This window comes from Ambystoma mexicanum, chromosome 6p (genome assembly GCF_040938575.1).
Source record: "Ambystoma mexicanum isolate Mex_15411 chromosome 6p, UKY_AmexF1_1, whole genome shotgun sequence".
In the NCBI taxonomy this organism is placed as follows: domain Eukaryota; kingdom Metazoa; phylum Chordata; class Amphibia; order Caudata; family Ambystomatidae; genus Ambystoma; species Ambystoma mexicanum.
The window spans coordinates 1,004,638,430-1,004,654,000 of record NC_090935.1 but is presented as its reverse complement, the minus strand read 5'-3'; positions in this window follow the sequence as shown (position 1 = coordinate 1,004,654,000).

The following is a 15,571-nucleotide window of genomic DNA, read 5'->3' as shown; positions in this document are numbered from 1 at the left end:
GGAGGGGAGAGTTATAGGACTGGGACGGGCTACTGTGATGGAAAGAAATGAAAGACTCAGGGTCCTAGCAGCAGCAGCAAGGTCTGCCTCCACATGGCAACACACTCTCACACACTCCGAGTGCTCTGCGACGGAGGGGAGAGGTATAGGGCTGGGCTCCTATGATGGCTAGAACGTTTCTCCTCACCAATGTTATTTTTCTGAGTATAGACACTACGGAAGGTATTTTGTTTATATTAATGGCTTGTTTTATTTTATGTCAGGTCAGTTTTCTGGTTCTGCCCACATAAAGTAATTTCAAACAGTGTTTCACTGTGGTCTGTTGAGGAGCTTTTATTGTAAAAGGTTTTTTCATGCAGACTTATTTGACGGTGAACTCAACTGATGTAACTTTGCAAGATCTTGCAGGGATCCATTCCAGATATCAAAATGGCCCCCCAATGGGTACCCAATGCCCTTTTCCTGTGGGTTTGTGAAGCTATGTCTCCACTGTGAGGCCACCCTTCTTGGTGAAACTCCCCAACAGCTGTTGTTGGACGAGCAACTGTAGAAACTTAAAATAAAATGCTGCTTATCTTAAGCTTCACAAATGGAGATCGGTAGATTATACAATAGGACGTCCATCCCAAGCAAACAGCTCAAGTTATTTTATAGGCCAGTGTTGTGAAGTGAGGGGCCTGCCTTGAAAAGAAGAATACCTCAGAAAAGGATAATGTGCCCTATTGCTTTGTACAGTGTGTTTTTTTCCTGTCTTGTCCCTTATTTTAAAACAGTATATTTTTTACTGGCATTAGAAGAGTTTGATAGGAGGTTACAGTATCATGTGCTGTGCTCTTCCCATTTGAGAGGGTGTCATTTATTTTCTATTGCCATTGGAAACATTTGATATGGGTATATGATACGGTTAATTGTGCTTTTTCCATTTTCATGGTTGTGATTCATTTTCTGTTGGCATTGTTTAATATGGGGTCTATGACCTTAAAATGTTGTGTTTTATTTTCTCTAGCACCTAGACCTCTGTTGCCCTGACCAGTTCTGCGCATTGTGTTGAAGGAGGTCTATCCACTGGATAACACCATCAAGAGTGTGTGGTGAAAATACAGCCCCAGAGTGACAGAGATGGAGAGGCCATGCTAGGCCCCTATTGTGAGAGTGAAGCTGGCTAATGTGGAGTCCCATTGAAATATAAAAGGCAGTACAAAACAGTGATTTCCAAATAAGGCCTGGTAAAATGAAAAGAAATGGGCCTAGTTCAATTCTACTAAAATGGACAGGTGCGCAAGTGAAAGGGAATTTAACCGAGAGCTTAAAACTGCTGAATACACCCAATTTTGTGAAATGACATGTGGTGCTGCAGATGCTGAATTCGTGTAAACTGGGAAAAGGCACCTTTTCAAGACTCAAAACTGCAGCAGTACACAATGAAAAAGATACATTGAAATGCTATGCATGTGAAAAATGCCCAGGAGGATTTGTGCCTTACATTTAGAAAGTGAAGCCAAGTGAACAGGCAGGAGATAGAAGTCCTGCCTGGCCGTTGGTAATGTCTGAACACAAACAACGTGTGCCACAATTAACGCACCGGGGACCATACTTAAACTCATATTTATAATGCCACATTTGTTGTTACTCTGTCCCACGGCCCACGTGTGGGAGCGGACTATTGACCTAGGTCATAAAACATTACAATTTTCAAATTACAATGCACCCGGACTCAGTAGTGGTCCAATATCACCACTCTAGGACTCCTAGAAGGCATCGGTATACGACTCAGAAACGGCATATTTTGAACCACGAACACCCCGTGAATGAACCAGGGATCGGGCAACTGACCATCTCATTCGCTCTTCCCACCTCCCGTGCCCAATTCTCTTACTTGAACATATCTTGCTCGTCCACATCAGTTCTTGAACTGGGCGTCTTGTGTGTCGCCCATGACAAGCCGAGGGGTTATATTTTCAGCATGGACAAAAAAAAATACTACACTCACCATTCTGTGAGCTGCCTGTATTCAACCTCTCATGGCCATATCAGTGCTAGTCTACAAGATTGTTTTTTACTTTTTAGCTTTTGTAGAGATAACACACGAGAGATGTTAATATTAAGTAAACCCCCATGTATCCCTATGTACTTCTTATCACTGTTGACTAATTCTTAAAGGAAGTCACGCATGGCGAAAATGCTCATGGGAAATGTAGTTCCATGCTACCTGCGGCTTGAATGGTCATAGGTATTTGTCTCAATAATGAGATTACATATGTCAATAATATAATACCGGTATGTATTCTCAGAGTGGAAGAGTCTATCCATTGCATAGATTGATTCCTATTGCTATCATCTGGACTCTATTATGTCCAAGATGGCATCAGTACTTGTGGGACAAGACTATTTATATCCTCTATGATTTGTGCCATTAAGCCCCAGAAAGTAATGGTGCTTAAGAAAAAGCTGGTTTTGTCCTGCCTCTAACACACGCTGAATCTTATCTTTCTCCTATTAGGAGCACGCTAGTATAGCAACACTGCTTAATCCATTTGTTGGTGCTTCAGCTCATTCACTTCCACTCCTATCATAGCATGGGTCTCTGCTATTGTCTACGTAGAGTCTCCTATAGTGGACGGGCCCACTTTTGTACCATATATTCCAGCCGAAGCTCTGCCTAGTAAGGAAGCGGAAGGATGTGGACCCTACTCGCCGTGGATCTATCATATCAGCACCTGTGCACTCCTATTAGGTGAGTGCCAAACTCAATAATGCGACCACCTTATACATAGGTGTGGGACAATATGTCAATTGTGTCCCAAAGATCATTTTGCCTGCGCTTATCAAGTTGTTCCACTCAACCACAATGTTGAGCCCATGTTGCACCGTGTCTAGGGAATAAATCCACTTCTGCTCAGTTTTATGTAGAAGCGAAGCTAGATCAACCGGCATGCTTGTGGTTTGAATGACTGCAACATAAACCACCTGAGATCTTTATCAGTATGTCCAAGTTTCACGTAATGGTCCACTAGAGGTTTATACGCTACTTTGTTCCTAATACACGATCTGTGTTCTGATATCCTTTGTCTTACTTGTCTATTAGTTTTTCCCACGTAAATGAGATCACAGGGACACTGAATGATGTAAATCGCATTTCTAGTTAGACAGTTGGTGTGTTGTCTCAGTTGCCATTTGAGATGTCCATGCTCAAACTGGTGTCTCGTTTCAGTGTATGGACAGGCTACACAATTACCACATTTGTGGTGTCCTGTCACAGGTAGGAGACCCCACTGATTAAGAACCGTCTGGCCCTTTTTGATGTCTCTCTAGGTATGGACCCATTTTTGCCATAGAATACTATTTCCTTTAAATGCAAACATAGGTTTGTGTAGTAGACTCCCAGGTTGCTTCACCAAATGCCAATTCTTGTTAATAATTCATTTGATGCTGTTACTTATAGGATTAAACGTAGTGACGCAGATCAGTCTATCACTCGCTATTTTGTTACGTGGGTTCAGACAAACCTCCCTATGTGTATTATAGTTATCTCTAACCATTTTGATAGGGTAGCCTCTCCCAGTCAACCTTTCCTTCAAATGGTTAGCATGTAGTTCAAATTTATGTTTTTCAGAGCGATTACTCTGAATCCTTGGAAATTGGCCACATGGAAGATTCTGTTTAAGACCAACTGGGTGGAAACTAGAAAAATGGATTAAGGAATTTTGATCCATAGGTTTTCTGTATAGAGTAGTCTGTAATCCATCACCAGATTTGCGGATTATTAGATCCAAAAGGTTCACTTGGTCTCTACTCCACTCAATCATGAATTTAATATTGATGTCACATTTGTTCACCCATTCGTGGAATTCCATTTGTAATGTTGCTGTCCCCCTCCAAATCATAAAAACATCATCGATGTATCGTTTTCATGTGATTAGATGATGATTAGATGATCACTAAATTCCATCTGGTTTTTCAGAGCGTTGTTGTGACCTGAGATAAATAACTCCTCAACATTAGCCATATAGAGATTTGCGACATCCGGGGCAAAAGTAGTACAATACTCCCTCCCTTCTGTTGTTTGTAAAGCTGTTGTTTAAAGAGGAAGAAATTCTCTGTCATTGCTAATCTCGCACATTCCAGAATTAATCCGGTTGGAGGTGTATGTGCAATCTCACATAGACCTAAATTCTTAGCTAACACCTCTAAACTCTCCATTTGAGGGATAGATGTGTATAGAGACTACACAGCCATAGTGACCAAAATGTCAGTAGGTTGAAAAGTGATATTTTGATCATATCAGTGGTGTCTTTGACATATGAGGGCATCTTCTACACAAATGGATTCTAGAAAAATTCTGTATATACACAGAGTGGCTCCAGGAGAGAGTCTAGAGTTTATCGCAGATACACTGGGTCTCCCTGGGGGATTCATTCTTGTGCACTTTAGGTAGAATATAAAAGGCTGCTTTTTTGGGATGGACTTTACAGAGAAAACGTTCCTCTTCCGCACTTAGCCATTCCTCATTCTTCGCATGATTGATCAAGCTGGTGATCTTTTCTTGTAGTCGTAATGTTGGATCTTGATCGAATTTCTTGTATGATAGTTCATCTAGGAGCAATCTCATACATTCCTTCACATATTTCTGTATCTCCATCACTACAATTCCTCCACCTTTATCCGCAGGTTTAATCGTGATGTCGCTTTTGTTGCACAGCTCTTTCAAACTGCGTCTTTCGGCATGACTCATATTATCCCTTTGGTAGTTATTCTTCATGATTGCATTAAGGGTTTGTTTGGTAACAATGTTCTCAAATTCCAAAAGTTCTGGAGGGCATGTATGAGGTGGTGGATTAAAATTAGATTTGACTTTGAGACCCATGATATTCCTGACTCCCTCTGGATTGCCTCCTGCGCTGCTGCACTCAGATTGATGTCTGGGCAAATATACTTCAAAGAAGTGCTTAAGCAAATGTCCTAAAAAAATCTGTGCAGCTCCATTTCACACGTAAATAGGTCAGCTTTGGCTTCTGGCACATAAAATAATCACTTGCCAAAAGAGCCAGTTCCGATGCATTCAATGTGTATTGTGAGAGGTTAATAATAGGTATCCTATCATCGCCCACTGGTTTGAATACCATTGTCTGGTCTGGATCCCTTGTGCGAACTGGGGTTGTTTCTGTCGGGCGCGTCCCTGTTCTCTTATGACCAGAAAAATTATAAAATGAAGACCATGAATTGTAAGAGATATTTCAATAAGCATTATAGCTGTGTCCACCCTTTGAACATTTCTAGGAGGATTGTTTCTTCTAAAAGATCTAACAGAATTGAACAGTCCCATTTGTGTTCTTTTCCTAGAGAATCTCTTTTTGTTTCTTTAAAATGTCAGTGTTCACAAGAAAAATTGTGTCAATAAAGCAAGAAATATTCTCGCAAAATAAAATACTTTTGAGGTTTACCAGCAGAACAGCAAGGGTTATATTTCTAACTCCTAAAGCAGGATACGTATTCACTAAATAAGATAGAGTCATAAGAAATATGATGCTCAAAGGAGGCATTTAATGTATATACTTTTCTTCTCAGTAAAGTGCTACTCTTTGTCTTGTGCAGGTATGTTTTTAGGAAAACATTTTCACCGATTCTCATCTATTTGCTGTTTATGAACAAACAAACACTGTCTTTCGTATTCTTCTGGCTGTTGCTTGGCTCTCATGGTAAACCTTGTTGGGTCGTCTCTTCTTCACCTTTGGATTCAGGGAGTTGCTGCCGGGGAGTATTGCCTTTGAAGGGTTTGACGTCACTGAGATTCAGCCAGGCATGCCTCCCTTGCACCTTTATGGCTGGTGACATCACCTCCTCTACGATGTAAGGTATGTCAAAGCATGGCTTGTGCCAACACCTGGTGAAGTTACAACACAATACGTTGTCACTTGCATACAAAGCAGTGGTTTTAAAACTGCTGTGATATCAATTTGTTTGCTGTCTTCATCAGTCTTCTTTGCTCTCCCCTGCCATGCTCAAAGCTGTTTAGACACAAAAGAAGCACTCGCCGTCATAGCAACCAAATAATCATGCATTTCAGTTTCACGTACATGTAACACATTATGAGCATCAGTTTGCACTTGAGTGGGAGGCACAAGAGGTACATGCACACGGCCTGCCATCAGAAGCCCGTGTGGAGTCATATTATGGTCTGAGCTGGATTCATTACATAATGCAAATAGGGCTATGGGAAGGCAATGAAGCCATCCTTTTTTCAGGGTCACTTTTAGCTTGGCAATGCGTTCTTTGAGGAGGCCAATAAGGTGCTCACAAATTCCGTTGGCTTGCAGGTGGTAAGTGGAAGATAATTTTTGCTTGCATAATCGATATACAAGTGCTGAAAGGGTCCAGTAGGACGGGGAATTGCTCCTCTCACTGTTCCGCAGCATGTTCCCAGCAGTGTACTGCAGGCAGTTCAAATTATTTACAATAAAGTCAGCAACATGCCTTGGTATATTAAGCACAAACCAGCCTTCCAAGATCAAAACAGCAAGACACTCTATGTTGTATGTGCTGGGTGATGTAGTTGATCTAGCGCTACTTTAAGTAATTCCAGGGGCATTACTGGGTTTCCGGTGCTGTCCTGCTGCCACATTGCATCTGTGAGGGACAATGAGCACCCCCTTCACTTCCACATTTCTTGTTCCTCTTGTGGGCTCGTCCCTGCAACTCAATAATTTGGGTTTATGAGTAGTGTATTAAAGCCTTCTTTCATTACCATGTTTCGTGCTTGTGTATTTACTTGGTGCAGTTTCAAATTCCGATATTTCAGAAAAATCTGCTGCTTTCTCGATTCTAAATCAGCAGCCTTGTAACCAGGAGAAGCTAAATCTATACCTCTAGGGTGGGCTGTGTACTTCACCACGGCGATGGCCGATGGGAGTTGTAGTGCGTTTATGTGCCTGTCCAAAAGAGGCTAATGCTGCACTGGCATGACGGCTGTGCATAAGAAACCATGCCTCTCCCAACGTGACAGTCCTGGGTGTACTGTTGACGTCACATAGGCAGAGTCAGAGTACACTGTTACCGCCTATACTTCATTTATTTCAAGTGCCAAGATGAGCACTACCAATTCTGCTGCTTCTGTTGAGAAATGCAGGGGCAATCTTGCACTTACCAGTCTCAAAGTTGCTATTTAATGTTACTTTTACCATTGCGGCCCAAGTGTCCTTTCATCTGTGCTCTGATCAATTGATGAGGAACCATCAAGCAAGGGCATTTTCTTTAACGTGTGGTATCTCATGATATTCTGTGTATTTGGTGCAGCCATGCAGATTGTCTCCATCTGCTACTGGTTCTACTATGCATCTCGCTGGATTCACTACTCTGCAAATGACAATTTTCATCGCTGGATTCGATATAATCACCTCGTAACCAGAGGCTCTCTGTGTTTTTAATGTGCTTTTAGGCTTTTCATGGATTGCAAACTGGAAATAGTCGACATATAATGTTACTCTACAGCCAATTGTGATACTGCAGACTTTTCCATTCCAAAGGCTGGTGTTGCTAATGGATTGTTCAGATGGATAATGACCTCTCATTGCTGGATCTAAGATCCCACTATAAAATGCTAGTGGTTTGTGGCCCAGGTAGTTTTTTTGTGTGAGAACTGCTGTCATTAGTACTCCATTTGAATGGGAAAATAAGAAGAATTCTGTACTGTAATCAATAATTTGCACGGGCGTTGTGCTTATTGCCATTTTCAACTCTTCAAAGGCTTTGATCATTTCACCTGTCCAGGGTTTGTCACTAGTATTCTTCTGCCCTCCCTTGAGTCCTTTTAAGAGTGGTCTGACATAGGTACTATATTCAAAGACCCATGCCCTACAGTAATTGCAAAAGGCCAGAAATTGCTGCATTTCCCTTACTGTTTTTGGCCTGGCTGTTTTCATGATAGCTTCTGCTGTCTCAGTGGTCACTTTTCTTCCTTTGTGAGATATTAACTGGCCTATATATGGGACTTCTTACTACCAGTATTGTATTTTCTCCTTGTTTTTTTTCTCCCCTTACTGCTAAGACTGCCATCAGCTGTACTGAGTCTTTCCTGCACTGTTCTTCTGTCTCACTGCAAGCCAAAATGTAATCTACATATTGTACAGTCAAGGTTTACATTGCCTAGGTCTATCTGAAGTACCTGGTTGAAAATAGAGGGGGACTCACAATACCCCTGATGTAGCCTTGTATGTTTCCACTTGGTCTTGCAATAGGCAAATTAAGTCACGGCTGGGTTTGTGTAACGCTCACCTGATTCTCGCAGAGGCGCCAGTCTTGACTGGGCGACTACCGTATCTTCAAAGGTGATGTGTAGCACCCGGTTGGCTCTTTGGGCTGGACCTCTGTGCACCGTATGCCTGACTTCAAGAGTAAGATGTCTGCAGATAGAAAATATGGGATTAATGAACTGGGGTTATTGGGGTGTCCCTATCTCTTTCCTTTTTTGCTCTCCTGTAGACCCCCAAAGGTTAACGCTCTCATCTTAGGTAAGTGAATGCCGAGCTCTCCATCTGCCTCGGGGCAGGGTGATGTAACCAGTTTCTTCACTGGATCGGTAGCGCAGGCCTCTTGACTTCAGAGGACTGCTGTCCGTCGTTTACTGCACGAACGGTAAGTTTTGAGTAATTCTATTGTCTTTAAAGTCTTTAGTAATGATGTCTCTTGTTTTGCAGGTATCGGCGATGGCGGATGACGGGCTGAAGTGAGTTGAAGATGGAGTCCGTGTGATGAATAGAAGCGCCTGGAAGCACGTAAGTAAGCGCTTGTTGCCTGCTTCACGATGCGCTCTAACTGTCTTTTATTTTGCAGGTACGAGTTCGGAGCGGCTGCAGGGTGCCGGAATACCCACTGGGGTTGATGTGGAAAGGAGTAATGGCACGTGAGTATTAAAGTTCCCCAATGTCTTTAAACGCACCTTGTTTTGTCTTTCAGATGCAGGATGCAGCGCCGAAGGCCTCCGGAGCGTGCAAAGAGTTGGTAAGCTTTTGTCTTTCAGATGCCGGAATGCAGTGTGAAGACCTCCGGAGCACACGAAGAGTAGGTAAGCCTTTGTCTTTCAGATGCCGGAATGCTAACCTGTTCTTTCTTGTCTTTATAGGTGTTGCTGAAGACTGGATTCAGGATGGTAAGCCTTTTTCCTTAGGCCCAGGATCCGATGCAGAAGACACGATGAGCGTTCTGCTGCAGAGGATGCAGAATAACGCAAAGCAAGATTCATCCACCGGGTGTGGTTTAAATAGCCTCCTGTAGTGCTTAGGTGTCTCCTTCCACAGCCACGCCTAGGTAAGAAAAGAGTTCCTGCTTTCCAGAAGAGTTCCAGTGTTCTGAATCTAGGGAGTGGCTCCTGCCCCACCCAACAGGAAAAGTAGTTCCAAACAGAAGAGGATCAGAGGCTCAGCTGGCAGGCAAGTAAGCAGCATGGTCTGCTGCAGGTAAATCCACCCAAGCATTATGAGCCCGGCGCTTCCAGCGCTGGGACTGGGCATATTTATGAGCCTGGTGCCACTGGCGCCAGGACTGGGTCCAAAAGGTCCCAATTGGGACTGGTTGGCCCTCGGAACCTGGGTTATGGATCTGCTTCCAAGGGAGTTGGGAAAACCCTGACCTTTTGGAAGCAGAGATCATGACAGTTTGGGACCGATGGGAACTCTGCTTCAACAATTTTGTTTAGGGAGCGTAAATCCTGAATAAATCTCCAGGACCCCCTTGCCTTGCCTTTTTGACTGGGTAGACCGCTGTGTTACATGGGGATTCTGATGGCACTAGTATTCCTTGTTGCACTAGAGCAGAAATGGCATTATAAATACCTTCATCTGCTTCTATTGGCATTGGGTACGGTCTCACCTGTTGCAAAATACTCCTGGTTTCAATTTAATTTTAACTGCCCCTATTCCTTTTACTAGGCTAACATCATATGGACTACTGGTCCACAATATGCTTCGTACCTGTACCAAATCTCCTGAAGAAAAAACAGCATATTTTTTGCCAGTGACATTCTCTGCAGCACTTCTCTGTTCTCAACTTTTAGCTGATAGATAAGACTTATGTTAAACACTACTTCATCATCTGAGTCGTCATCTGTAAACAAGTCCTCATCTGTCAAGTGAGTCAATCTGTATCCCTCATCAAGAGCTATCACAGTCCTCCAATGTTTTCCTTCATCATCAACACCTTGTAGAATCACTCTGTCTTCTCTCACTATTGCTGCTTCTATCTCTATTGTAATCACCTGCCCTTCTTTCTTGTCCAGGGGTACTTCTGGTCTGCACAAAAACTCTGTGGGTAGTCGCAACATGCTGCCCTTTATTTCTGGTAGCCATGCTAACAGTATGTGTACACCATAAAGGAATACTGTTACGCTCACCTGGTATCCACGGGGACGCCACCCAGCCCTGGTTGGATGATTTGTACTCTCGAACCCTCTCACGGTCCCTTGGTAAGGCCTCTGGTTAAAGATGGGTCTGCAATATAGGAGAGCTGGATTCAATACCAGATTGTCTTTATGTTTTCCCACCTCCCTTGGCCTCAACTCCTTTCTCCCCCCGGGCCCTCCCCTCACCTTAATATTGTAGAAGGTGGATTCTCCGTCCTGCTCCTCGTGGCAGGGGTGCGTAGATGTGGGGGGCGAGCAGCGACCAAGTTACTTCACTGGTGCAAGCCCCCACCCCGTGGGCATCCAGGCCTGCTGCGACTCCGTAGGTTTGCTGCTTTACAGTCTTTATATGCAGTTCTTATGTTTCTCTTAGTTCGAATAATAATGTCTTGCGTCTTTCCTTTTAGGTAGGGAAAGGTATTTTGGAGTTGTCATGCAGTTTGAAGATGAGCATTCACCGGTAGGCGAAAGCGCAGTGTGCGCGATGCTGTTCGGTGAGTAATGCGCGAAGCGCGGCGGTGTTTCGCCTTTTATATTGCTAACCTGTGTCTTTTCTCTCCTTGAAGGTTGCGATGTTCCTCGCCGAGCGCCGTAATGTTCCCGAAATGATACTGACCAGGAGATGACTACCCAGGTAAGAATTGTGTGGCTTTCTTCATTCGGAAGGAAACGTGAGTAAATGCTTACTAATGCTGTCTTTCTTTCTCCTCTTTCCAGGTTATGGTATTCCAGGATGCATGTGGTGCCGGATGATGGAGTTCGTACATTCAGGTGAGTGGAACTGAAGTTGGCGATGGATTGAAGACAGGATACTGTTCCAGGTAAGTTTCGTAGTGTTCTTTCTCTCTCTGCAGGTCCTTGGTTTCAGGTAAGCTGGCATCAAAGAACTGGACACGGTGAGCGTTACGCTGCCCACAGCAGAATAACGCAAAGCATGTTCTGCTGTTTGGCTGTGGTTTAAATAGTTTTAGGTAAAGTAGTCCAGGTAAAATAGTCCCAGGCATGCCATACCCAAAGTAGTCCAGGTAAAGTAGTCCCAGGCCTGCCACACCCAAAAGACTAGACCGCATAGCTCAGTTCCGTGTAACTGAGCTATGTGTGTGCCTCCATGTTGGCTGAACGCCCCCAAGTTAAATAGTTCCAAGTAAATAGTCCCATTCTAATGTTGGTCTTCATGATGGTTATGAGCCTGGCGCCAAAGGCGCCAGGACTGACTCCAAGAGAGACTTGGATGAGGTTTTTAGGCCTTTGACCTGGCCCTAACTGGAAGGCTGACTTGCCAGTGAGGGCCAGGGGCAAGGGTCATGACAGCACTCCCCCCCAAACCCCTCTCACAGTGGCACTTCTGCCTGGTCCTGGTTTGGCTGGGTAATTCTGATGGAACTTTTTAATTAAGCGAGGTGCATGGATGTATTTACTAGGTTCCCATGATCTGTCTTGAGGGCCGTATCCCTTCCAATCAACTAAGTATTATAGTTTGAATCTGGTGTATTTTGAGTCTAGGATATCCTTTACTTCAAACTCTGGCTCTCCGTCAACTAATACTGGTTTTGGTGGTGTTGTAACCCGAGCACCGGGTTGTACCAGTTTCAGGAGTGATACGTGAAACATAGGATGAATCTGCATAATGGGTGGTAGGGCTAATTTAATTTCCACTGGATTTATTATGGATTCAATAGAAAAGGTCCCAGATATCGGGGACGAAAGATCCGAGACCCTTTTATGGGCACATATTTTGATGCTAACCAGACCTTGTCTCCAATTTGATAGTCAGGGCTTTACTACGATGTTGGTCAGCGAATTTCTTTTGTCTGTTCTTGGCTTGGAGTAAATGTTCTGCTGCTTCTTTGAAGGCCTGGTAAATAGTCGTATGTAGGGTTTTAACCGCTGGCATTTCCAAAGGGGTTGGGAGATCCAATTTTAAAGTATGTGAATGTCTACCATATATAGTGTAGAAAGGGGTTTGTCCAGTGCTGGTGTGTAATGAATTATTATAGGCATATTCAGCTATCCATAACAAGTGCTTCCAATTTCTTTCCACTTGATGTAACATGCAACGTAAGTATTGCTTGAGGGTTTGGTTTGTTCTTTCTGTTTGGCCATCTGTTTGAGGATGGTGAATTGTGGATAGTCGAATGTCAATTTGGGCCATTGAACAGCATTTCCTCCAGAAGTTGGATACAAACTGACTACCTTGATCTGAGATCAAGACCGATGGAAAGCCATGTAGCCGTACGATTTTCTCCAGGAATACTTTTGCTATATTGGATGCATTTGGAAGACCCTTAAAAGGAATAAAGTGTGCCATTTTAGAGAACAAGTCTACAACTACTTGTTACGCTCACCTGGTATCCACGGGGACGCCACCCAGCCAGCTGGTCGCTGATGCCCTTCCTGCTGGTTCCCCTGTGGTCTCGGTGTCAAGGGAATTCTGCCTGGAAGATGAAGACTATGTCAGGACTGGGCGACCAACGTAAGCAGTTTAATCCCCCACCTCCTTATATTTCCAGCCCCTCCAGGTTCTCTTCTCACCTGGTTGCCGGAATCGGTGGGCTCTCTGTCCTGCTCTCGGGGCAGGGTCACGTTGGCTTTTGTGGGCGCTGACGGTCCAGTTACTTCACTGACTGCGGTCCTTGTAGTGTCTTTCAGGTAGGTCTTATTGCAATTAATGGCGTTGTATTTCTTGCATGCCTTTTGTCTGTTCTAATGTCTCTTTTTATCTCCTCTAGGGGCGTGGAGTATCCACTCGGAGAACAGGATGTGCTGGTTCTAACCGGGAGATGATGGCGCGCTATAGCGCTATGAAGCGGTAAGGAGGTGATTTGCGTAGCGCAGCGATGCCTTGTCCTCACTGACCTGTGTTTTTCCCTTTTCGTAGGTCGCAGAGAGTACCCAGCGCAGATGGGGTTTCCGGAGCAGTGCCAGTCGAGAAGTAACCAGCCAGGTAAGTCTTTAAGCGCTTTTATGGTTGTAATGTCTCTAGTACCTCCGTTAATAATGTCTTTCTCCTTTTCTCAGGTCCCTCGATCTGGGCAGCGAACTCCTCCAACAGAGATGCCCAGGAGCTGTGAGCAGAGATGGATGAAGATTGCAGGTAAGATTCTGCTGCTAACGCTGTTTCTTTGTTTTTTCTGCAGGTCCGGAATTCATCGGGTTCGTGAGAAACTGGACACGGTGAGTATCACGTTGCTAGAAGCAAAGTAACGCGAAGCGTGTGCTCCTGTTCGGGTGTGGTTTAAATAGCCACTGTAAAGTAGTCCAGGTAAAGTAGTCCCTAGGCCAACACACCCAAAGCACTAGACCGCATAGCTTGGTTCTAGGAACCCAGCTATGTGGATGCCTCCATGTTGGCTGAAAGCCTTAATAAAGTAGTCCCTTAAGCAGATGTCTCTCCCATCTGATGAGCCTGGCGCCAAAGGCGCCAGGACTGGCCCCAAGAGGGCTTGAAAAGTGGAAGTCTGGCCTTATTAAAGATCCAAGCCCTGATTCCACCTGGCTTGTGGGCTTGCCAGTGGGGGTCAGGGCTGAGGGTCGTGACACTACTAAGATGGTGTTGAATCCTTGACTGGGAGGTAGATCTGTAATGAAATCAAGGGACAGTGTGTGGGAGGAATTTCCAATGGTTGGAGAAGACCAGCTGGTTTCTGCTTTTGGGACTTGTTTTGTGCACACATACCGCAAGATTGGATAAATTGTATGATGTCTTTACGCCATGTGGGCCACCAATAGTTTCATTTTACTTTAGCTGGAGTTTTGGCAATTCCAGGATGACCTTCAATCAGGGAGTCGTGATAACCCGAAATAACCTGCTCTTGTAAATCTTTACTTGGCAAGTATAGACGGTTCCTAAAATATGGTAACTGGTCTTTAATGGTGTAATGTTCTCCTTCAGTACACCACTGTTGTGAGAAAGTGGGATCCATTAAGAGTTGGATCTTGTTTTGGAGTTCACCCTGTGTCAATGTTGTCTTAAGACCCAGGAGTTTGTCTTCTGGAATGATGGCTACTGGATCTGGAGTTATGTATACCTTTTTATCAACACCGATGCGGGACAAGGCATCAGCCTTTGCGTTTCGGACTCCTGGCCGGTAGGTGATCACATAGTCATATTCAGCGAAGAAAAGAGCCCACCGCAGTTGACGGGATGATTGTGCCTTTGCTGTTTTTTGGTTTTGCAGGTTTCGATGATCAGTTATGACTGTGACAGCATGTCTAGCCCCAAGGAAATAGTTTCGCCATGCCTTGAAAGCTGATTTTATACCCAAGAGTTCCTTGTCTTTGATAGCATAGTTGAGTTCGGGAGGTGAGAATTTTCGTGACCAGAAGGCCACAGGGTGTAGCTGGCCAGTTCCTGGGTCCCTTCGCGAGAGAACAGCTCCCATAGCCATGCTAGAGGCATCTGTTTCAACTATATAAGGGAGGTCTGTGGGAGGATGCCGTAGAACTGGAGCAGAAGTGAATTTTTTCTTATGTTCTTGAAAGGCCTTTTCTGCTTCTTCGGTCCAATGGAACTTTTTATTGTTTTTTCTCAATAATTATGTAATTGGAAGCACTATTTGGGAAAAATCTGGGATGAATCGGCAGTAAAAGTTTGCAAAGCCCAACATACTCTGGATTCCTTTAAATGAAGTTGGTGACGGCCAGTTAAGAATGGCATCTACCTTGTGCCTATCCATTCTGATACATTTTGGTGTGAGGATAAAACCGAGGAACTCCACTTCGGTGACATGAAAAAGAGCATTTTTCGAGTTTAGCATACAGTTTATGTTGGCGGAGTTTAGTAAGGACGGAGCGGACATGCCTGACATGGTCTTCTTTTGTAGCAGAATACACTAAGATGTCATCAATGTAAACCAGGGCGCAAACGTTGATGAACTCCCGCAAAACTTCATTCATAAAGTACTGGAATGCAGCGGGAGCGTTGCAAAGTCCAAAAGGCAGTACCTGGTATTCATACAAGCCGTATTTGGTACGAAAGGCGGTTTTCCATTCATCTCCTTTCTTCACTCGAACAAGATGGTACGCCCCCTTAAGGTCCAGTTTGGTATAGATTTGGGCGTATTTGACTTGATCCGATAATGCGGGAATAAGGGGCAGTGGATAACGTTTTTTTACTGTGATCTGGTTTAATGCGCGATAGTCGATGCAAGTCCTCAAATCTCCTTCCTTCTTAGGTACGAA